Source organism: Lissotriton vulgaris, chromosome 7 (assembly GCF_964263255.1).
Source record: "Lissotriton vulgaris chromosome 7, aLisVul1.2, whole genome shotgun sequence".
Taxonomy (NCBI): domain Eukaryota; kingdom Metazoa; phylum Chordata; class Amphibia; order Caudata; family Salamandridae; genus Lissotriton; species Lissotriton vulgaris.
Genome location: NC_141695.1, coordinates 1063338875 through 1063362189, shown reverse-complemented (window position 1 = coordinate 1063362189; position 23315 = coordinate 1063338875). Strand labels below are relative to the sequence as shown.

At 38.2% G+C, this 23315-nt stretch overlaps 1 protein-coding gene across 1 annotated transcript in view; it reads right to left on the bottom strand.

The window, feature by feature from the left end:
• The window catches only part of SLC25A48 (solute carrier family 25 member 48), a 249519-nt gene that overhangs the window by 148844 nt on the left and 77360 nt on the right, over window positions 1-23315 (bottom strand). The window lies entirely within an intron of this gene.

Genomic DNA, 23315 nt, shown 5'->3' with positions numbered 1-23315 from the left:
TTATGCTGAGAATGAGTCTTTCTTTCACTGTTGGAGGCTTCAAAATGGCGGCCGCTGACAGGCACCTTACAGTGTTCTACAATCCTTGCTGAAAGGTTCCAGTCTTATTAATAGGACATCATTTATTGCTGGCTGACTCCTATATGTGAGGTATTTCGACCACGATAGTGCCCTGGAATGACGTTCACTATTGCAGTTACGTCATGACAAGTGAGAACTGTAGTCAGCTTCTAAGCTCTTCATTGAGATTTATTTCTCTTTTTGAACAAGGTGTTGTGTCAATTAATTTTCGATTAATAGACCAAAGGTCTCAAAATCTTATCAATCAATACTGGGAGTGCTTGTTTATTTCATCTCTGGAGACTACAAAATGGTGGCTGCTGAAAGAAACCTCATTGTCTTGTGCAATCCCTGCTGATGGGCTCTAGTCTGTTTAATGAGTCAGGGTTATGGAGCGCCCCTGTTGAATGCAATATTACGGAAGATCAATGGCTCACTCACTTTGAATCCAAATATAAAGCTACTTATAGATAGGAAATGGCCATTAATTGTGACTTGAGGAGGACCTCTCTTACAATAGAATTTCAGGAATGTGAAGTGAAATTGGCAATTACGCAACTGAGCAGTAATAAGGCTCCTGGCCCTGACTGTGTCCCGGCGGATTTATATAAACAGCATACATCCTTCTGGGACAAAATCCTGACCAATGTTTCTAATGTGTCACGGTCTCATGGTTTCCCGTCATTATGGGCATCTTTCAGTATTATCCCGATTTTTAAGAAGGGCCTGATAGGGGACCCCAGCTGCTACAGGCCGATCTCACTAATAGATTCCGCAGTGAAAGTCTTAGGGAGAGTGATTCTAATGAAATTAACAGATTAGTTAGAAAAAAATGAGGTTTGATCTAACTTACAATATGGTTTTAGAAGTAGTAGGGGCACATTGGATCAGTGTCTTAATTTATATCTATTAGTCGGTAAATACACCATAGCAAAAGCAGGGCCTCTACAGATGGCTTTTATGGACCTCACGTCGGCTTTCGACCTGGTAAATAGGTCAAAGCTTTGCAATATTCTCCTACATATGAACATGAACCCTAGTTTAGTTTACTTCCTGGCTGACCTACACAGGGACCTCACTGCAAGGGTGAGGGTCAACCAAGAAGGAAAATGCACAAGACACTTTAGATAGGGTCGAGGGGTCCGTAAAGGCCGTATTTTAGCACCACTACTGTTTACTTTGTATATTATTAATCTGGGCAAGATTTTAGAAATGGCAAGTGTGGACATTCCACCGGTAGGAGACAGGCTTATTCCGGCGCTCCTCTATGGGGACTACGCCATTTTATTAGCCCAAACATCGTTTGGGCTCTAAAGGCGTTTAGACTCCTTTGGGGCCTACATGAAACCCCTGGACCTGGTGGTAAACATAGCTAAATCTCACGTAATTACCATGGGCCGTAAATCTATAAAACCTAAAACTTTTATATGTGAAAGTGTAGACCTAACCAAAGTGACCGCTTTTACCTATCTAGGAGTACTTATGGGTGAGTGGGGTTCCTGGGTACCTCAACAAAAAGTAAAAGTAAATGCGATGTCAAGGACAACGGCCGCTGTGAATAGATTCGCACAGTGACTGGGGGCTAAACCAATGGATGCAATGCTTAATATTTATAAATCCAATGTTTGGCGATTGCGTTATATGGCTCGGCCAATCACATTCAAGATTCTATGAACTTCATGAATTGTTTTTTTTCCCCTCAAAAATGTACTTGAGTCGCACTATCTTCAATGATTTGGTCATGACATTTTTCTGTGTATAGTATGTTTTTTTATTGTATCTCGTATGTGTTATATGTATTGCATTGCGATTTATTGTATGGTACTTTTATGGTTTTTATCAACCGATTAAAGTCGTTTGACTGACTGACTGACTGACTGAGTCATAATTCAGTGCATGATTTGTACTATATTCTCTTCAGCAGTGCTAGTTTGTTATTCATCATTATATCAGTAGGTTAGTGGCTCATCCATATTGCCCTGCCTGTTCTCCTCGGTTCATACTAAATCTACCTGATTGTGTTAATTAAGCACATTCCCAATGGCGGAAGGTACGTGTGGTTACTTTGAAGACAAAGATTCCAAAGGGAACCTGAAACGCTGCAAACACAGTTTGCCGGTTAAACGTAATCCTGACTCTGCTTCAACTTTAGAATCAACACTACTCAAGCTCAACACAGGGCACAGTATAGCTCAAAGTACCAAAAGCAATACAGATCTACTCCAGGTGTAGGTGGCAGCAGGTCCGGACTGACTACTGGGCGCTTTGGCATGCTGACGAGCTGGGGGCTGATGTCACTGCGGTGGGGGCTGATTTCGTTGATGGAGACCTGTGTTTGCTTTGAAATAAACAAAGCAAAACGAATTTCGTTCAGCACACGCAGGTTCCCATCAACGAAATCAGCCTCCAGCTCGGCAGCATTCCATAACGTCCGGTGGCCAGTCCGGCCCTGGGTGGCAGGGATTTGTAATGACTTTAAAGATCTCTCAATATGTTTTTCTATCGCTGAGACAAGAATAAGCAATGTGGAAGATTATACAAGTAATCTGGAACGTTCCATCACATCTTTAAGGAGAGACGTAACAGAACAGGAAGATCATAATCGTAGAACTTATCTTCGTATTTTCGGCATACAGAAGAGGCGTGAAAATTCTGCTCCTTCAGTAACTGGCTTCTTGCTTACTTGGATCCCAGATGTCTTGCAACTCTCTTTCACAAAAGACTTTGAAGTTAAACAAGCTCACAGAGTTCCAACGTTTAAACCCAGAAATGTGTCCTCTCCACGACCGTTGATTTTTAAACCTTTGCGACATCAACACAGAGATCAATTCCTATCTGAAATTAGGATTATATTATTGCACGATTCAATGAGAAGGCCACAAAATTTCTATTTTGCGAAGACTTTGCCAGAGACACTGTAATCCGCTGCAAAGGCTTCCTCAATCTTCGCTGAAAGTTTACTGATATGGGAATTACATAGTCTTTCTCTGGATTCTGGATAATTTGTAAAGTCATCCACAGATCTTTTATGAACCTGCAGATCTCTCCAGTTTCTTGGATAATCACTCTTAATCTCAGATGGACTTGGTCTCTCTACCTGGTACTTCACGCTCCTAATCATCCATATAGATTGACCTGACCTGCTTATTATGTTTCCATGATAACCATTTCCTGTTGTTGCTCTATTGTTTTTGGCTCTGTCTTTGTGTATTCTATATTTACAAGAGTTTATATAACTTGTTCTAGTTATTCTAGGTTGCTCTTAATGTATATTTTACAGCAGCGTCTGTTGTGATTTTGCTTAATATTGAGGCTTTAATACATTTAGCATCATCTGTGCTGATGTATTTTATATTCTGAAGAGGCCTGGTTTTGATGTTTGATATTTTATACAGCACTATGCAATACCTAAGTTGTATTTCAGTCACTTTGGGAATGCACTTCTTTAAGAATGCACTTCTTTAAGAACGTCCTATATAAAGATGGTAGACCTATCTGATATGGTCGCTTTCAACTATATAATTTTAGTTTAATCTTGTTGCTTATGAAGTTACTTGCTTATAAATCTTGCAACTCTTTTTCGCATAGCTTCTTGGCTATATATATAAGTTTTCTACCCCTTTTCCTTTATCTTTGATCCTTTTTAGGTCTCGCCTACGCAGAGCGCATGCGTTGCATAGGCAAAAAAAGACCTTTTGCAATCGCTTTGGTTTTTAAGCCAAAAATGTGCACGCATTCCATTGCCATCAATGGCAACGCGTGCACATGTGGCGATTCACTTGTGGTAGCAATTATCACCCCTGGCGTTGCTCACTCTCGCAAGTGAAATGCTTTCACTCTCCCCCTCCTCTCACCGCTCCCCCTGCTGCCTCCTATTTAGCGTGAGGAACGCGCTTGTTACCATTTGTATCGGACAGACAGCCACTTGAGGAGAGAGCTCTGATCTTCTCATGCAGTGTCTCATCCCCATCAGTGCTATTCTGTCCATATCTTTCCTTTTTTTTTTTATTTTGCAACACAAAAAGATTCGTACATATTGAAGAGATATTTATATGCATAAATTATGCATGTATCAACATTATTCATTCTAATTGTTAATACAGATTAAATAATCATAAAGGCATAAGTACATAACATAGCAGTTATTTCACACAAGAAAAGAGAGGAAAAAAAAATTAGCTAGTCCTATTAATCCAGCCCTCTATTGGCTCCCAGATTCTTTCCCCTCGCAGCCTGACTTTTTTCCCTCTACATGCATAGATTGCCTTTTCTTGATTATAAATCCCTAGATAACGTGTCAGCCATATTTGAAAATTAGGGGGATCTGTACCCTTCCATCGTGCTGCTAAGATTATTCTATACACCGCTGTCCCCAAAAAGAGGCATGTTTCCTCCTCCTTTCTAAGCATAAGAGAATTGTCATACCCAAGTAGGTATAAAGTGGGCGATTCAGCTATGGAATGGCCGAACACTTCTTGCCAGAATTCAGTTAACATTTGTCTGAGAGGTATTAATTTGTCGCAGTCATAAAACATATGTATCAGATGTGCTGGACTAGTACCACACCGAGGACATTCAGAGTTTTCTCTCTTCCCCCATGTATACAGTTTAGCGGGTGTGTAGTAAAGATTATATATTGTTTTGCACAGCTGAGCCTTTAGATTGGATTAAATATATAATTCAGATAGAAGCTGTAGTGACTTGTCGATATCCACATTAGGATTGGTCAATGTGCTCTAAGTCATCCTTCTTACTTTCTAGCAACATATCATAAAATGTACCAATCCTGGATGCTGATTTCCCTATACAATCCATTAAAGGGATATTTGACAGAGAAATATTCATAGTTTTTGTACTGAGAATTGTGTTAAAAATGTATCTTGAAGGTACTGAAACCTCGTTTCTGAGCGCCTTGGAGGAAATCTCCTAGAGTTAAAACCCCCACGTTTTCCCATCGCCTGGAGATATCATCATTAGCTTGCCTTGGTAGTGCTGATGAGTTCCATAATAGTGTATACTTATTCAATTTTGGGATTTCAAGGTGTCTCATTGTTTTCTTCCAGATTCTCCAAGCACTCTTAATAACCTTGAACTTTACCTTTTTATAGTATGAGGGTTCTAATTGTTTTAGCAGTAAACCTTTTGCATTGTTTCCTAAGGCTAGTTCATATATCGATGGTATAACACTGTCCCCTAGTGTTGGATTTGCCGTATATGTATTAAGCAAGGGTGTCATTTGCTGGAGCATAGTGGCCCATAGATAGAGCATTATGTTGGGGATTGCTAGTCCTCCCCTGTATACCGGAAGGGATAGATAGTTAAGGGCACTCCTTATTTTCCCGTAATTCCAGATAAATTTGCTCATTTGATATTCTATTGCTTTAATAGTTTTGTCTTCAACTATTAAAGGGATAGCGCGAAATAAATTTAAAAGTCTTGGTAGGATATTCATTTAAAAAAAAATTCTTTTCACTATAATTGAAAGATGGAGACTGTCGACCCTTTTTAGATCTTTCGCAATGTTTTTTGGTAGTGGTATATAATTTAAATCGTTAATTATCTCTACATTAGGTGATATACATATCCCTAAGTATACTGCGTTTTCCACCTTCTTATGATCGTCAAACTGAATATTATCAGTGAAAATTACCATGGTTTTATTGCGATTGAGTGAGTATCCTGAGATCTGCCCGTAGGCTTGTGTAATAGCCTCAATTTCAGCTATAGCCTCGGAGGGGTAGGGTGTTATTACCGCCACATCATCAGCATATGCCATAACCTTAGTTTCGTAAGATCCTACCGTGACAGGTATGATGACATCGCTTGCCATAAATTTAAGAATCAACGGATCGATATACATAGTGAACAAGATCGGAGAACACGGACAGCCCTGTCTAGTCCCTCTCAATATTTCAAACGGTTTTGATTCCTGTCCCATAACTAGAACCCTAGCGTTTGGTTTGTGGTACATTGCCCTAATTAATTTAGAGAGGCAGGGCCCAAAGTTGTTTTTCTTGAACACCGCCCATAGGAAGCTCCAAGAAACACGATCGAACGCCTTCTCTGCATCGAGTAAGATCATCGACATTCGGCCCCCCGTCGCATTCATGATATCAAATAGCGATACAGCTCTACGAGTATGGTCTGTGGTGGACTTCCCGGGAATAAATCTGTGTTGCCATGGGGAGACAAGGTTTTCGATAACCCTTCTGAGCCTATTCGCCAGAATTTTTGAGTATATCTTTGAGGCTGCATTTATTAAGGAGATTGGACGATAGGATGAGGGTAAGGTTGGGGGCTTTCCCTTTTTAGGGAAGATAATTATGTTTGTTGTTTTCCATGAGTCAGGCGGTTGGACGCTTGTTTGAATCCCTACAAATAGATCTAGTAGATATGGTATTATACATTCTCCAATAATTGTACATAATTCTAATGGTAATTTACACACAGATCCAAGTACATGGAAGGTACATAGATGCAAAGTGGGAGTATGTACATGCAGACCAAAGATGATTTTTATTTATTTATTTACTAATATTTTTTTTCTCTTAACAACATAATTATGCGCTAATAGCACCTCCAGGTAGTAGGTGTATTAAGCTACCCTAGCACCCCGTCCTAATTATAGTAACACAATTATTCACAAGCAACTATTGTTAATTACCAATACGTTATCCATATTGATGTGCGGTTCTCCCTAGTAGGGACCACTACTACCAATCAGGCTTTCTTGCATGTCTATTACAGACATCACCTGGTTGGACTGGGCTTCAATGTTGCTCCAGACATTTCTGGAGTGCGTTTGAACCCTCTTTTCCTTTACCTATTCTTTATTCCTCCTCTTCATACACACCTTAATATTTAGACATCTACCTCTCTTCCTCGGTTCTTTAAGTGTTTTTTAACTGTCATTGAACTCCCTTATTGGAAGTACCTGCTGTTTGTAAACTATATATACGAATGCCCTGTATAAATGTAGTTTACCCTGATGTTAAGGGTTTGAATCACCCAGTTGAGAGAGGCAAGATTCTAGATTATTGCAAGAGTTTGTCAGGTGATTTGGTCCTACTTTAGGAGACTTAGATATGTTTTAGGGAAGCCCTTCTTAGGAGAAAAGATTTGGTGTTAGATGTCACTTGCTCTGAAGTCTCTGGGAAGAAGAACTGGGTTTTTACTCCTCTCTAAAAAATCTGCCTTATCTATATTTGCAGCTGAACCTGATCCCAACGGGAGATGGTTACTTACATGACTTACTAATGGTTCAGATCTATATATTATGAATCTATATGCCCCAAATATAGATAACCCAAATTGTTGGCCTTCAATAAACATAAAACTTGCTGACATTCCACAAAATTCAAAAACAAGTGTTGGAGGAGACTTCAATCTTCCTCTCGATCCTATTTTGGATAGGTACTCTGCTTTTAAATTTTTACCCCCTAGAGCACATAAACACTCGCTTAGCATGTATTTGTTACATCATCTCTTGGAAGCTTGGAAATTACATAACCCTGTGGGTAGCGACTTCACTTTTTTCTTCTCTCCTCATTCCAGCTTATCTAGTATAGACTATCTTCTTGTTGACGCTTCTATTTTAAAACATACAACAAATGTCACGATTCATCCAATTGTTGTCTCTGATCATGCTGCAGTTTCGCGAACCATCCTTATCCTTAGAGATATAAATGGAGCCTGTAATAGGTGTCTAAACACAGAAATCTTGGCCGATGATGCTGAGGTCGAGGAACTTAATGATGAGATTGTTGGTTTCTTTAAAGAAAATTGATTATAGGTGTATTCTCCAATAATACTATGGTATGTGTTTAAGTCTACTGTAAGAGGTTACATTATTAATAATTGGGCAAAAGAAATAGTGATATTAGAAGAACTCCTTAATCTTTGGCAGATGATACTAAACAAAAAGAGGAATTATATAGACATACTAGTGACAAATCTCTCTTGCAGGACACTAAACATTTAAACACTCTTTTAATTCCATAGTTACCAAAAGAGCTTCTCTTGGAGTGCACGCTCAGAAGTGTTGTCAATTATTGCTATGTAATAGATCTGGCAAATTGTTAGCTACAAATCTCAAATATCAGAATACCAATACCATTCAAATTACTCATATTACTGATAAAAAGGTTAGAAAAAGTTTCATACCCAAGAAGTTCTTGAAGTCTTTAGGGAGCTTTAGGAAAAATGTTAAACCCCTCCAAATCAATGCACTAAGCTTAACTGTCAACAATTCCTTAACTGTCTCCCTACTACTAACATTTATGGACGACGATAAAGTCAAGTTGCTACTCGTTCGGGTAGAGCTCCTGGACCAGATGGGTATCCCATCGCCTTTTCTAAAACGTTTACTTATTTACTCATTAAATATCTCAAAAAGATTTTTGACCATTATGTTTTCTTTGCAAAGTTTCAGGGACGGCCGCTGAGGTGACTATAGTAGTCATACAAAAATAATGTAAAGATCATTCTGACCCAAAAAACGTCCTTCCCATATCCCTATTAAATATGGAAGCAAATATTTTTGCTAATATTTTAGCAAATCGACTAGAATGTCACATTCCCAATCTCACTCATGAATGAAACAGGTTTTGTTAAAGGTAGACTTGCTAGTGATAACATTTGTACATTCTGTCACATTTTAGAAAAAAGCAAAACTCTCCTCATTACCATCTGCGGCAATTGCCCTTGATGCCAAGAAGGCATTTGACAAGGTATCCTGGCCTTTTTTACATTTGGTTTTAGAATCTCACAACCTTGGCAACTATTTTATAAATATGGTCATGGCTCTTTACATGCAACCTATGGCTAGTATTAGAATTAATGACAACAATTCCTCCCTTTTTAATCTCCACCAAGGAACTAGGCAAGGGTGCCAACTTTCAACCCTTCCCATTTCTTTTATCCATTGATCCACTTCTCTACTTGCTCGATGTTAACCCGGAGATTAAGAGGTTCCAATTTGGATCACACATACTTAAAACGTCTGCTTACGCTGATGAGGATTTAATTTTTTCAGAAGATATTGAATCAGCGATCCGTTCCACTTCTACCATTGTTCATGATTTCTTGATCGTTTCTGGCAATGCTCTTAACAAAGAGGAGACAGAAGTGTTCCCTGTGAATACTTTGGATCTTCCCTCTCACTTAGGAGATTCAGGTTTTAAATGGAAAACCACAAGCATTAGATATCTGGGGATCTGGTTCTGTAAAGATCTTACAGATACTGTTTTTTATAATGAATCCCACATAATAAGTAAAGTTAAAGATCTCTAGTCTTCCTGGTCTCCTAAATATATTTCTTGATGGGGTAGGTTACAATCTTTTAAAATGATGATAACCCCAATTATACATTTTCTATTGTCTAAGCGTCCTTTAAAAGTTTCATCATCTTTCTTTCATGAGATTGATGTACTCACATCAAGATTTTTATGGAACAATAAGAGAGCTAGAATATCTTATAAATATCATAGGAAAAACTCTACATTGGGAGGTTGTAACCTGCTGGGCTGGAATCTTTATGGTGGCCCAAGAAGCATTTGGAGCATTTGGTGTATACCCGATTCTCAGTATATGTCTCCAAGGGTTTATATAGAATGAGACTTGTGCGCACCCTTCAGCACTCTTTCTATGCTCACAGCTTCAAAACTTACAATAGCACACTCACAACTTGTTATGTTAGATACGGTTAGTGCCTTGAAATACCTTGATCGGAAACTTTCAAAACCTGTTCATAAATCAGGATGAACATCTTTATGGCTTAATTCTAGGCCTGTTACTGACATTGAACTTAACACCGCTTCTCTAGGGGCTGCTAGGGGTATTAGACTAGTACAAGACCTCTACCATACTAATCATGATGCTCTCCCCTTTTCTTTCCTACCCAAAAATATAGTCTCAGTAACATGGATGTCTATACTTTTTTAAAGCTAAAAGTCAAACTTTCTAAGATAACCCTTTCTATAGATTCAGTTATTGTCTCACTTCTTACTACATGGCTACGCTCAGGCCACACCACTTCCAAAATGTGTACATTTTTATCTGCCCCACTGCCTTCACAATCCACAATTACTTGTGTTAAATGGTCTCACCATTTTGAAGTCAATATTTTTAAATATAATTCACAAGATACCTGGCAGCTGATTGGGAAATTATCCCTGCGTGACAAAATTGCTCCTTCACTGATTCAATTTGAATTCTTCACAATGAATCTCCTACATTGGACTCCTGCTTGATTATACAAGCTGAAGTTACGACATAGTGATCTTTCTTGGAATTGCAATTCCGAACCAGGCACCCATCAACAAATATTCTTTGAATATAGACTGTTAGACTCCTTTTCGGGTCCTATACATTAACACTTATTGCAAATCTTTAATACACCTATAAGTCTTTCCCTGCCTATGATTATGCTGGGCCCATGGACTGTAGTTGCCCCCTTACCCCTGGAAAATACAGATTTGGAGCTCCTTGATTTGCTCTTATCCATTGCAGTCAAAATAATACTAACAGAATGGAAATCATTTTATCTCTTATCTTACCATACCTGGTGGGCGTGGGTATCATATCTTCGTAGGAAAGGAAAGGAAACAATGTTCACCTCAAATCGCAAGTAATGGATGGTATTCTTTGGATAATCATATGGATTTGTCTACTCTGGGTTTGGTAGCTCAATATCCGTTTGGGTTAGTCTCTTGATTTAGTCTTTTTATGTGTGGCGGGTATCCCATCCCACCCTCCTCCCTCCTAATATGCTTTCCTTCCTCTCCCCTTCTTTCTCTTTCATTTTTCACTTCTTTCCCCTTGCTAATATATTTCATTTACCAAGCGATACACATTCTGTCATACATGACTTTACTGTGACATATTGGGACCCATCTTCCCTGGGATTATACTTAATATTCGATGAATTTGAAATACCTGTTATTTGTCATGATATTTAACTGATCATTTTTATATGATAATTTTCTATCTTTTTTATCCCAGTCCAGATATTGCTTGTCATGTAATCCTGTTTACCTTTTTAATTCTTTACTTGCATACATCCTTTTCTGATTTTTATGTATCGCTGTTGCTTTGTAACTGTATTTCTTTTTATACAAACACAATAAAATATTTGAATACTATAACATATGAAGGATGCCCTTTTTTCCTTGTATATTGGATTTCACAGACATCTCAGAAAGAAATGCGAAAATGTGATATCTTTAGAAGGATTTAAACTACTGTTGGTTGTCATAGAGTTCTGAAAGACTTTCTTTATCTTACTGGACTCTATGATGTTCAAAGTGTAGCAACTAATGTCTGCAGTAATAAAATATTTAAATGCATAAAGCTGGCCTCCATGCTTTTGACAAAATCCAGATCATCCTTCCAGACTCCAACCCTGTAATATTGTAAATAGCTAAGTCTTAGGCACTAGGATCACACAACAACAACTGAGCTTCAAAGTCTCTGCAAGAATATTAGGGACCCAAAATCCAGAACTAGAAGAACTATTTATATACCAACATGATGGGCTCTCACTCCACCCACATGTATGACCCAATTTCATATTTGGAGGTAGGGTAGTCATCTGCCAGGACGACCCAGAAAATTCCTCCGTAGCCCTGGCGCACGAGGCAACTGCCAAATTATGAAATGCCCATCGGGTCGACAGACATTTTAAGCAGTGACAGGAACCGCCATCAAAGGAGGTCCTTCCTATGTATAGCAACTTTGCTGTATTGCGTGACGTCAATTTGGGGTCAACAGGGATTTCAACTGCGACCCCTGGCTTGCCCCTTGCAATCCCTGGTACTGCCTTTGTGACCTTTAGCCTCAGAGGTGGCGAAATCAGTGTCAGGCATGCAAGGGCAGCTTCACTTTCCGTGTATTTTGCCATTTTGTAATTAAACTTATAGTGAATAATATTATATTATTCACATTAAGTGTAATAAAGAATGAATTAAAATTTGCTGGAATATAAACCTCCCTAGCAGCTGAGGTAAGTAAAACATTATTTTAAATGCACGTTGTGTGCACGCTTGTAGGTGAGAATGAGTATCTGTAAATATGGGTGTATGTGCAAGCATGTGTGAGTGAGTGAAAGCAAAGGTTAAATGGTGTGTGATTTCACCTCAGCTACCCCAGGCATTTTGGTGAATTTACATTTATTTTTAAAATAAATTCTAAAAGTAGGATTTTCTTCTTGAAACTCACTTTCAGGTTTTAGAGGAGAACTCCATTAAAGGATAAATACATTTAAAGAAATGTCACCACTCCAAGTGTTGGTCAGGACCAGCACACATTCGGACCATTGCCAGGGTCTTCCATCTTCCATCTCATTCGCTCTGTTTCATGAGGAGAACCGGAGGTGGAATTAGTGCCCTTTTACCTGTTTCCCTAGAGTCGAGAATATGGACTTAGGAAAGCATTAAGAGTTATGATATTAACTGAGAGTGTCGTCCGGCTATTCTGTAAAGCAAGAGGAGCTGGAGGCATTGCTGAAGGTGATCTTGCCTTACCGCCAGCATGGCAATATGTGCTACTGGTAATGTGTCAAGTGCAGGAGGGACCATTAATTGATCATCTCACTGATCTGTGGTATCCCTATGGACAGGAAGCATACTCTGCTTTACAGATCACTCTTTACATTTATGACGGACCTTCCTGCTTAGAGTAGTGTTTGTTTGTTTATTTCAATTTCCCTTGACCGGACACATACTGATGAGGATTATTCGTATCTGTGAAGTGCAGGGGGATGTATGGCGGGGAAAGGATTATTGTGAGAGGAATGTAGAAAAACATGCTGAGTGAAGGGGAGCCTGAAATACTACAAGCACACTATCCAAAGCTACAGTCTACGGATTAGCTGATTCTCTGGTGGAGAAGAAACAGAATTTAGATTAAATTGTCAGAAAGTGCCGAAATGAAGCATACAGAAATAAAAGAAAAGCGTAAGAAAAGCCTGTTCATTAACAAGTGCGCTGGTGTGAAGGGTTGATTTCAGGCACTTCTAGGGGTGCTAACTCACACTTTTGCACTACCAAATGGAGAGTAGACAGCTTCCACAAAGGAAGCACACATTGAGTTCACAAAGGCAGTTCTCCGATTGACGTTTCCTATGAATGTAATGCTGAGACAGATGAATCAGATGCTACTGTTTAAGAACAGCTCCTACTGTCCCTGCACTTTAATGCCTAGGGGTCTAGGCGCTGTATAAATACGTTTGTGAAATTAATGATGAAGGTTACTGTGGTCCTTGGGTTCTCAAGCTCCAAAATGTATATTTATGAGATGAATGTAAATACAGTGGGAACAAGGCACAGTAAGGGGAAACATGTATCTTTGCATGGGAAACGTCCATTACAACGCAGGCATTACATCACAATGCCTTTACAACGCAACTTTTACAATGCATGTGCCTTTACATTGCATGCCATTACAACGCATGACATTACAAAACATGCAATTACAGCGCATGCCATTACAACACACGCCAACACAACGCATTAAAAGGTTCGTAATGGAGAATTTTAAGTTTTAGGATGGGTATGGGTTTTAGCGTAGTTGGGAATGGTAATTTTCACCCCTACGCTATCCAACCCTTTCCCTACTGTGGCACTCACTAACTTGGGAATAGTAGTAGTTTTTACCCCTAAGCTATCCAACACTTTCCCTACTGTTGCACTCACTGGGGTAGGAATAGTAATTTTTACCCCTATGCTATCCAACACTTACCCAACTGTTGCACTAAAAGTAGTATGCATGTATGCATTGTAATTATATGTGTGTAATGGTATGTGTTGTAATGGAATGCGCTGTAATGGTCGTTTTAAAAAATGCATTGTAATGGTATGCCTTGTAAAATCATGCGATGTGATGGTAGTTGTGTTGTAAAAACTGCGATGTGAAAGCATGCATTGTAATTGTTTACATTGTAGCGTCATATATTTATCTTGCACATCTTTTGCCTGTGGATGGTTGTAATTAACAAGTGTCTCGGGAATGTGCACTCATTCCTGACTTTCCCACAAGTGAACTAAACCTGGGGTAATGCATGTGTACACATGTATCACATGAGCTTACATTGTAGACTTAAACTTGTTAATCCTTTGTGTGCACACTCAACCCTTAGCATACACTATTAAAACGCTTCATACACTTTACTTTACAACGTCAACATTTACCTTAAGAGCATGCACACCTGGGATATGTGGGTGCACTTTCCATACAAAAGTGAAGCAAAGTATAGCCCAGCAACCAAAGTTGCTTAAATGTGTTCGGCTAAGAGGAGAGAACAAGACAGCACCACGTCTACTTAGAAATGGCTCTACTGCTCGCTTCCTCAGCACTGTGTTATTTTTGGCTACCTAGCGGTACACAAACACCTTTACACCATGGTGCAAACGTGTATTGCATCAGGTCTAGCATTGATTTTGTCCTGGAAGTGCCCATCTACTATAAAAAGGTAGGGTAAGATATAAGTTAAAACATCATAAACATTGTTTGTGTGCTGTACAGTGCAGCACAAATGCAAAATATGGAGAATCAAAACATTTCCCCAAGTTAACACCTACCTCACAGAGGCATTAGTGTTTGGAGCAAAACCCTACCATCGTCAGTGACAAGGTTTTGCATCAAAATCATGGTGGTAGCGTGAGAGTGCCAATGTGCCACACAAAAGGGCGCAGCCTTGTCTCAAAATAAAATAACACAGTATATTGCAAATCACTACTTTGCATTACTTGTAGGCAACTTTCCAGCACAAAAAAAGGTTTGCACTGGAAACCAAATCTCTTATCAAAACCTTGCCCTGATTTCCATCACTTTGGTGACTTTGCACTGATGCAAAGCTTGACAAATCCTCCCAGAAATGCATTAAGGTGGTGGAAAATATATATATATATATATATATATATATATATATATATATATATATATATGCGCAAATGCAGCTCTCTCACCAAACCAGCGCAGCAGCCGCCACAGCAATGATGGGAAAGAAAGCCACGCCACTCCAGCGTCCGTTATGGGCTAAAACGATTTATTGAGCGCTCAAGGCCACCAGATCTTACGCGTTTCGGGCGTCCGCCCTTGTTCTCAGAAAGTTAGAGTCCAAATTTATCATACGATTCAACACCATGGTGCCCCAGGGGTTGAACATGGACGAGGAATTGTCAGTACACCTACATTAATGTCGAACTATTTGTCATGCTGTTTTTCTGCCCAATTACCTTCTGCATGTTGTTTAAGAATTTTGTGTGTTTTCTAAATGTGATGTTTCTTCCATTATGAGGATTTTAATAGGACTTTGCCTTTATCATTGTCTTAGGTGCTTCAAGTACTTATTCAACAATGACTGATGAGAATTCTACTTTGGCATCTCACAGTGCACCAGCCCACTGGGGCTATGAACAGAGACTGATCTTTAATTTGAATGATTTTTAGATCCAGCATGATTTTCTTTATTTTGATTGAATTGTATGTCAAGCATGAATTTCAGTTGCACATGGACTTAGCCCACTTGGGCAATAGTTTTGTTCAGTTCCTTTGACGTTTATTTGTTAGCCCACTTGGGCAACACGTTGTTGCAGTAATGCTTACTTTTAGCTCTATCAGCTCAGTGACCTGAGAGCACTGTGGTTATAAGTCAGCCGTCAGCAAGCGGTAACTCGCGTAGCTTGGAGGTTGGGCCACTGCCTATCATTCTCTCCCCTTTTGAGATCATGGGTTCGATTCCACCCGCATCAGAGGAGGTTGATTGATTTTTTATTTTTTATGTTGATTAGTTTTCGGCATTATTGTTGAATAGATCATGAATCCATGTATTTGAACTGACATGCTCCACCAGAATTCAGGCTCAGCAGTGTCACGGGCTTACGTCCCCTTGTTTTCGAGCGATGTCTTGGATAAATTCGAAATCATGCTTTGAAATGTTATGTAGATCTAAACTGTGATAAAAAGTGAAAATTAAGTTCATAATTGTGCAGACCGCCGTTATGACCACACTTATTTTCCAGTCATTTTCATTAGTAGTACAAACACCGATTTGAAAATTGTGTAAAGGCGAAGTATTTTGTTTATGTTCTTATCACGTGACATGTATTTTTTACTTTATTATTCACACTGAGTTACACAAAGTTTGCCCGTGATGAAGGAGTAGGCTTACTCCGAAACGCGTAGGACGTTGTATCAGCAATAAACTGCACAATTTACTGAGGCCACGGTTCCTGTGTCGTTCTTTCTGCTATCGCTAGAAGGAGGACGCTGGTGGAGTGTGTTGAATATATATATATATATATATATATATATATATATATATATATATATATATATATATATATATATATATATATATATATATATATATATATATATATATATATATATATATATATATATATATATATATATATATATATATATATATATATATATATATATATATATATATATACATATATATATGTTTCGAATACCCAATCCATAAACCTCAAACTCCACATCGACCAGAGCACATCAAGGCGAGGAAAGAGGATATATATATATTCCTCTCTCAGTCATCTGTGCAATTACCTGAGAAATTAGGCATTATACAAGGGCCTTTCATGACCCATGTGACATAAAAAAGGTTAGGACACTTTCTTGTCACCCGGTGTTAAAGGACATAGAAAGGCAGCCCTAGGTAGCAATATTTATTTGACCTAGTGGCCTATATCACTCATGTGTGGTTCACTTGCGACTTCTACAAAAGTGAGTGTGACAGAAGATTTTGAGCTCTCACCCAAAATATATTGACTGATGTAGCACACCTCATACATTGAAAATAGACCATTTGTATTGAAGTTTTGTAGTAATGTGCACCACCTTTATGTTGCTATAATACCTGTTCATTAAAGATACTGGTGTAACAAAGGGAGTGTACTTTATGCTAATGAGTGCAACTGAGTTAGGTAGGTATCTACAGTGCCCTCCAACCGTTCACTGTCCCTCCCTTCCCTTCTTGTGCTATGTAGCACTTTGACAACACAAAAGGTATTAGGACATCTTCATGAGTGGCCCGGTGTATGATGCATAATGTATTGCTCCTGATTTCTCCCACATCTGGGACCTGTCACAACCTGACCCACTTAAACCCCTGTAGGCGTACACCTGATGTGGAGCTCAGCCTGATCGGTGCCCTCAGTGCCGCCTACTCACCACACATATCTTCGTCAAATCACTCTGTCACCCCAGGGGCCACTAGCCACTAAAAACTCAAACCCGATGCATGGCTCTGGCTCATCTCAAGGTTCTCTTAGACTCTCAAGGTCCTATTAGGTACTCAAGTCCAAAACAAGATGAGTTTTCATGTGGTTTCTGTCTTTCCACATGTTCTAACCTTATGCGCCAAGAATTAACAAAAAGGCATTGACTTCTGGAGTTAAACAGATAAGAGGAAGAGATACCCATCTAGTAGCTGAATTGCTGAATGTGAAACCTGTAACCCTGAGATCACTGCCAGCTTATCAGCTTGAACGTGTTGTGTGATTCTTAGCAAATATTTTATTTCACTCAGCTTCATTTTTCTTCATTATTACATATCTTCAAATGCATGAATTCGGGAACTGCACTGTACAAAAACCTCTTCTATTTTATTTACCAGAATATCATGTTGCTCTGTCTATAAAAAAAATCTAGGCTACATATAGGGTACACATGACAACTGACTTGCCTCTGATGTCATTAGTGTCATGTTCTTTAGGGAGGGTGTGGCCTGAATATTTATACGTTGATATTTTACAACTATTACTTTTAATAAACGCCTCTCAAAGTAGTTTTGCATCTGAAAATCTAAGATCCAAAACTTCCTCATGTTAAAGAAATACACTTTTAAAAAACGATTTGCAATGACTTTAATAGTATATTGTATTTCTATATTTTTACATGATGTTTGTTGCATCATTTTCATTCCAAATATTTTCGTGCACGGGCTCTGAAAACTAAGCCAGACCTTTTCATCGGTACTCCCTGTTAAAATGTTGACTAGCCCACCTCCACCCAGTGTTCAGCAACAGTGACTGAGTATTGCTTTAACTGCAGTATGCCGATCCTACTGTCACAGCAAGGTACAGGCCTGAGTAATAATTTATAAGGGAGTATTACCCACACCTTACAACCACCACATCGAAGTTACATCCCTGCCTATTAGCGGGTCAAAAAGGTGTTCAGAATACAAAGACATGCAATTCTTGGCCTAGTCATAGAACGCACAGAGCAATGGTCATGTGTGCCCACTGCCATTGAGATTCTATGCAAATGTGTATGAAGGAGGTACACAGTTGTCAAAATATTAATAGGGTGAAAGTAAAAGAAAATGCAGTGCCTATAAGTGTGTGTGCATTGTATGTCTGTGGGGAGGTGAGGTGAAGGGTGTGCACAGGGGCATGACTGCGAGTTGAGTAGTCGATGCAGTGGTACTGGGCCCCCAGGGGTGGGGGGGTATATCGCTTCTGCCCTTCGCCAACTGCAGTTAGTTTAGAACCTGCCTTTTCAGATTTTTTGAAACACAGAGCCTGCCTGTGGCTTAACTTTGTGTTTACTCTGGGGAAGGGTGGAAGAGGGGCATGGATGAAATAGTATATAAGGTAGAAGTGAATAAAAAGAAAACAATTAAAGAAAATCAGAGGGTGAAAATAAAGAGGGAAAAATGTAAAAGAAAAGGAGAAGTTAAGGGTCAGAGAAAAAAGAAAGGAAAGAGGAAAAGAAATAGAACAGAAGTACAGATATAAACACACAGAAGAAGGAAAGAGGGGTTGAAGCTTAGTAAATTATGTTCCCTAGGAAACGATCCCATACACACAGTATAGAAAGCTATGATTACTTTGAAGCTGTATATGTTGTCCTAAACCGAGGAAAAATAATTTTTGGGGGGGTAAATCATGCTCACCCACAATTTGAGGTATGCTCCATCACGGTACACAGACAAAATATCGAGTTTTAAATTTCGATATACAATTATATCGAAGTTTAAATATCGATGGGACATAATATAGAAGGTAAGTAATATCGACAGTCTTAATATCGATATTAGTATGATATTAGTAATATCGAAGTTTTAAATATCGATGTCAATAATCTCGAAATAAATAATTTCGATGTTACTAATATCAATTTTTAAATACATTTTGTGTATATTATATTGTATTTATTATGTTTTATTATTTATTTTTAATGTAATTTAATTAAATATTGTCTTTTAGTACTGTAGCGGGTTGTGAGTTTATAGGGGAATAGGGTGGGAAGTAATTTAATTATGTTAAATTAATTAATAATTAGTAGGAATTATTAATTAATTAATTGAGAATAAATTTTTAATTAATTTTAATTAATTGATTAATTGATAAATATGTTCTGTAGTGGGTTATGGGTTTATAGGGGAATAGGGTGGGAAGTAATTTAATAATAATTAATTAATTAATATATGTTTGTAAATATTTGTAATTAATAATTAATTGGTAAGTAATTAATATTAATTAGTTAATTAATTAATATAATTTTGTACATATTTTTAATTATTAATTAGTTGGTAATTAATTAATATTAATTAGTTAATTACATTAATTAGAGTAATTTTTTATATATAATTTTTTGTTATTCTTATTTAATTAATTGGGAAAAAATAATATGAATTATTAAATTAAATTAATTACAGCTAATGTGCTAATATATTTACTTTATTGTTATTGTTAATTAAAAATTAATTGGTAATTAAATAATATTAATTAATTTTGGGTAAAGGAGTATTTTTAGGGTTCAGGGTCAGTTTTCAGTTCTTGGGTAAAGGGGTATTTTTAGGGTTCAGGGTCAGTTTTCAGTTTTTGGGTAAAGGGGTATTTTTAGGGTTCAGGGTCAGTTTTCAGTTCTTGGGTAAAGGGGTATTTTTAGGGTTCAGGGTCAGTTTTCAGTTCTTGGGTAAAGGGGTATTTTTAGGGTTCAGGGTCAGTTTTCAGTTTTTGGGTAAAGGGGTATTTTTAGGGTTCAGGGTCAGTTTTCAGTTTTTGGGTAAAGGGGTATTTTTAGGGTTCAGGGTCAGTTTTCAGTTCTTGGGTAAAGGGGTATTTTTTGGGTTCAGGGTCAGTTTTGGGTTTTTGGGGTACAGGGATATTTTTAGGGTTCAGGGTCAGTTTGGGGTTTTTGGGGTACAGGCGTACAGGGTAAAAATAAAATAAATTTAAATTAAATCAATTAAATGAAATTAAAAAAAATAAAATTACATTAAATTATTAATTGTTTAATTTATTTTAAATGTATATGTATTCGTTTTAATTTTTTAATTATGTTTTAATATTTTTATTTAATATTTGTAAAATTATATGTATTTTAAAATTATTTTTACATTATTATTAATACTTTTAAAAAAACGATATTTTTAATTTCGATATTTTTGTACTACGATATTAATTTTTCGATATTTTTGTACTTACCTTTATGAAGATATGACTCCGATATTTTTGATTTCGATATTTTTGTGCCGATATTTTTGTATGTAGATATTCTGTCTGTCGATATTATGTCAGACATTCCTCCATCACAGGGCTGTATATCCCAACATAGTATTTGTGAGAATGGGTTTGACCACACTCATGGGAGATCTTTGTATGTTATTTTCATTTTCTGGGACCTAAGGCTAGATTATTGTCATAAATTGTGTTCTTGATTGAGTGGAGTGTTAACACTGCTCAAGCAACAGCCACAATCCCAGTCAGGGTGACTCACCAAAGTTGAAGGAGTAGACGTTGACAATGTTTTTAGAACACTAGGAAAAGATGTTAAAACTGTGATGGATGGGAATTCACGGAAGCCTGCGTTACATGGGCTGGAGATTTTAATTGTTCCTTATGTACTAAAGGAGAGAAAGGGACCTGTGGAGTTAATCTTGATAAAGATATTATGTTTAGTCACTTTGATCATACTAAGTGCGGGGACCACCTAAATGAAATAATATTTGGGAATGATTTGGGTTTTGTGAATGGTCTGATCAATCCTGAGGCCCCCTTTCTTCCTACCTTCAATGGAAGAGGAGGGGCAAATACAGTAATCGATTATATTATCATGACTGCCAGACATGGTGGCATGATACAGGAATTTGCTATTCTCGATATTTCACTTAGTGACCACTTTCCCTTAAGTCGAACCCTGAGAGTGAAAATTAATGAAATCTGTGGTAAGGACAAGCACAAAACAATAGCTGACTACATCTCTATGGGAAGGAAAAATGGCTATTCCTTAAAGTGGACTAAAATTGCCCCAGAAGATTTTCTGCAAAAACTGCTAGAGGGAATGCTGCCGCAATTTTATGCATGTACAGATGAAAACACCACAGACTCTGATGTAATTAAGACCTTCCTGGTGATTGTTGAACAAATTAGGAAGTTGCTATGGGTTGATACTAAAGGTAGATGTAGGGTGGAAAAAGGGTGGTTTGATTCTGTATGCACAAAGGCATATTCAAACTTAAAGCAAGCACTACATGCTTCCGTAAAGGATAGTGGTCTAATTAGAGAATGTAGGAACATCTATAAGCAAACTCTTAAAGGCAGGAAAAATGTCCTCAAAAAAGAGGCATGGGAGGCCTTGTGCGTGGCTTCACTGAACAAAGATCCCGCATTATTTTGGAAAGTTGTAAATGCACCTCTCTTAAACTATAATAAAACAGACTCGCTAGAGGTGGCAATATCAGAAAGAGAGTGGGTTGAATACTTTATAGGACTGTACTCTGATGAATATGATAATAAGGATGGTGCGACTGAGAATATCCAGATGGAAGCTTCCATTTACCCCTGTAGCGTTTTATCCCCAGAAATTACTGTAGCAGAGGTCCATGAATGTATTAATGCATCCCTGGGAGGGAAGGCACCAGGCCCCGATGGGGTTCCGGTCAACCTGTACAAAAATAATAGGGAATTATGGGCCCCGATTCTTGCACGCCTTTTTAATGCAACTCTACATGAGGGCTTACTTCCTTCATGGTGCCAATCTCTGATAGTACCAATTTTTAAAAAGGGCGATCGAGATAGTTGTAAGTGTTATCGCCCAATATCACTATTGGACTCCACTGTCAAGATCCTAGGAAGAGTAATTTTAAACAGACTCCAACCATGGGCTGACGAGAATAAAATTATAAGCGATTTACAGTATGGCTTCAGGAAAGGGCTAGGGACAATTGAGCAATGCCTGAACCTGCATATTTTAACTGAAAAGTATACCAAAGTCAAGGAGGGTCGAATATTTCTAACATTTGTAGATCTTACCTCTGCATTCGACTGTGTCTCGCACAGTAAACTTTGGCTGGTTATGGGTAACATGGGTGTAGATTGCTCTATCATAAACTTTCTTCGGGAACTTATGCTGGAGCATCTGCAAAAGTTAGATTTGGGAAAAATGGGGAATGCACCAAATCTTTTGGAATTCAAGGAGGGGTACGCCAAGGCTGCGTCCTAGCTCCATTTCTCTTCACACTCTATGTTAATGATGTGGAGTGCACACTACTGACTGAGTGCAGGGACCTCCCAATGGTAGGGGAAAGTCCAATACCAACCCTGCTATATGCCGATGATGCCGTCCTTATGGCCAGAACACCGCAGGCTATGCAGAGGTTGGTTACCTCATTCTACGATTTCATGACAAGGTTAGATTTGCGTATTAATTGTTCTAAGACCTTCACCATGTCTTGTGGATCGGGATCTAAAAACAGGAGAAGGGCACTTTATATTGGCTCTATCCCTGTTGATGTTACCCCAACATTTTGTTACCTAGGAGTTTTAATTGATTGCAAGGGCCTATGGAATACCAGTATTAGTACTAGGAGATTATTGTTCTGCAAATCAATTATGGCCTTAAAGATTTTTAGCCGCAAAATTGGGAAGAGACCAATCAAGGAAATGCTAATCATATATAAAGCTACTTGTGTAGCGATTGTAACATATGGCGCAGGTCTATGGGGACATGCCAATGTGAGCTCACTGCAGGTCATTGAAAATCTCTTTATGAAATACCTTCTAGCAGTCCCACAGAGTGTTTCAACATATGTTTGTCATGTAGAATTAGGGGAGCCTTACTTGGAAGATACTATAAAAACGGCTCCAATTCTACTATGGCACAGAATATGGGCAGTTGACGAATGTAAATTAAACCGCACAATAATGACCAATGCGGTTGGGCTAGAGAAGAGTGACAAACTTAGATGTCTGTGTTATGTGAGGAAATTCCTCACT